Below are 2226 nucleotides of genomic sequence, written 5' to 3'. Positions count from 1 at the left end.
TGCATGTTGTTCTGCAGTGTGCACTTGACGTGACGTAGTTTGCTTGGCGCTCTCTTGAATTGCTTTTTTTTTAAGTTGCGTTTGTCGGCACGTGCCAGCTGTTCGCCGTGGACGGCAATTCTTTAAACTACAAGGCGCAACTAACCGGACGGGCGTGGTAGAATTTTCCCTTTGAACCTACTTATATCTTGTGTATTTGCCACTCCATGCATTTTGCATTTCTTCATTTGGAACGCTAGGACGCGCAGTGGGGGACTGAGGAGGGAGCACTGATTGTACTAAATTTTCTTGCATCCATTTGAGTTTGTATTCTTCACAATGCTTCTATTTTTTTGGTATTGAAGAGAATATATAATCGAGAGACACCTGTCATCTGGCAGACGAGCTCTACGGTGAGGCGGGTATATTTTGCCGCTGCATAAGTTACTCTGAAAAGACTAACAAACAGTTGTTAATAAACTTCTTTATTATTAAGTTTAAGGTAGTTTGTACAGAAAACTTCTAAAGCGTCACAATTTATGGCATACCCATTTTTTAGAAATCCAGAAAATAGCATGGCGTTTGAGGTATTCATAATCAAAACTGAAGGCCAAATTCAGGCAATATCGAGACCAAGCGTGTCCCGCTGCTCGGCAGACCACGTCAGACGGTAATACAACCCATGAATCAGTGTGGGAGCGGTGTTTGAATGATAGCATGCCGCGGAAAATCCTGACTCGACCCACAGCGGCACATGCCCAACTGTAGCAAAGCGTGCCATATCAGCAGCGGCCACGACTGGCCGAGGTGTTCGGTTTGAAACTTCCTTGTGCTTGTCGTCACTGGGCGTTTCGGTCGGATGTGATAGCGGGGCAGCCTTTTCTGCGATCCCGCAGCGCTCGGTTTTGATTTTGCATGGATTTAGCGTTGGAACTCCATGATAAACATCTCCGACAAAGTGCCATTTTTAAGGTCTTTAAAAAAATGTGACTGCCTTCAAATCCACTATTTAAGCAGCTGCCCTCAAGTTAACAAATTTTTGTTAATTATTATTTTCAGAGCAATTTAAGCAGAGGCAAAGAATTTCCGCCTCGCTGTAGACCTCGTATGTCAAGGGGACAGGTGTCTCATGGTTATAGCTTTGACATCGAAGCTGTATATGGCTAGTTTCCAGCGTATCGACGTCTGTAGACAAAAAACCTTGGGCCAATACCGAAGATAGCGAAATAACGGGCCGTCCCGCGGAGGAGGGAAGTACGCTTTAAGCACTCCGCCAACTTGCAAAAATAAGTTTACTATTTTAGGTCCAAATGCAACCCGTATCACATATTAAGCTGATAAGAACAGATACTACACTTTGACGCGCGTCGGCCATGTCTACCCTGGCACCGCCCTCTCCTTGCCGGCGTTCCAAGCGCTTACGTATCTCCTTTCCTTTGCTTCCCCTTTCCCGTGATGGTGGTTCCATCAAAACGTCACGCGTATCTAGTTTCTTCCGGCTCCTAGGGATGAGGTCCCGTCATCCACGCGAATGTATATAAAGATCACGGTAATTGAGTCCGCAACTATGTTCAAAACTCTGTGTCACCTGTGTATTGTATGCTAAACATCTTAGCTGGTCATCCACCTTCACAGAGTGGAACGGCTCATCATATTTTCACAAAAAATCTTTTGTTTAAAAATAGACAACCTGTAAGTTTGAGTCCGTCAACTAGACTTTTGCGCTCTTCCAGCAATCCTGCGCATTCTAGCAGGTAATGCTTTACATCACCGTGGGTATGGCAGTGCGAACACGTTGGAGAGGGCGACTTTGCTATTGTGTGGCGCCAAGCCACCTTTCTCGCTGATTGGTTGCGAACACGGTGTACTAGGGACGCTTTCGATCAGCTAAGTCTCTTAGTCACGCAGGACTGCTATGATGGCAACCTCATGCTATTAAAGGGGTTCACAATGGCCGTCTTTATTGCTCGCTCCACGTGTTGTGGTACTCTAGCAGTCAGTGTGTAGGTTAGCACTTGGCGCGGAAGACCTTCAGCATCTTTTCCGAACACACCGATGGAAGTCACTGAAAGTCCAGGTAAAATCCTAAGCTGCGTGATGTTTCATGTTTCATCAAGAAAGTTGTAGGCAATTGTCCTGCGCAAATCCACACTAAAGTACCTGCAATGCTGCCTTGCAGTCCGTTAATGTCACTACTGGTTGTACTCGGCAAGCCTTAAATTACAGCTAGGCAGCTTCAGTTGCTGT

At 45.9% G+C, this 2226-nt stretch overlaps 1 pseudogene; it reads right to left on the bottom strand.

The window, feature by feature from the left end:
- Positions 1 to 1175: 1175 nt before the first annotated feature.
- On the bottom strand, positions 1176 to 1354 carry LOC142586504 (U2 spliceosomal RNA; annotated as a pseudogene).
- Positions 1355 to 2226: the final 872 nt, after the last annotated feature.

The sequence above is a fragment of the Dermacentor variabilis genome, chromosome 6 (assembly GCF_050947875.1).
Source record: "Dermacentor variabilis isolate Ectoservices chromosome 6, ASM5094787v1, whole genome shotgun sequence".
In the NCBI taxonomy this organism is placed as follows: Eukaryota; Metazoa; Arthropoda; class Arachnida; order Ixodida; family Ixodidae; genus Dermacentor; species Dermacentor variabilis.
This window is presented reverse-complemented; position numbering and strand designations above follow the sequence as displayed.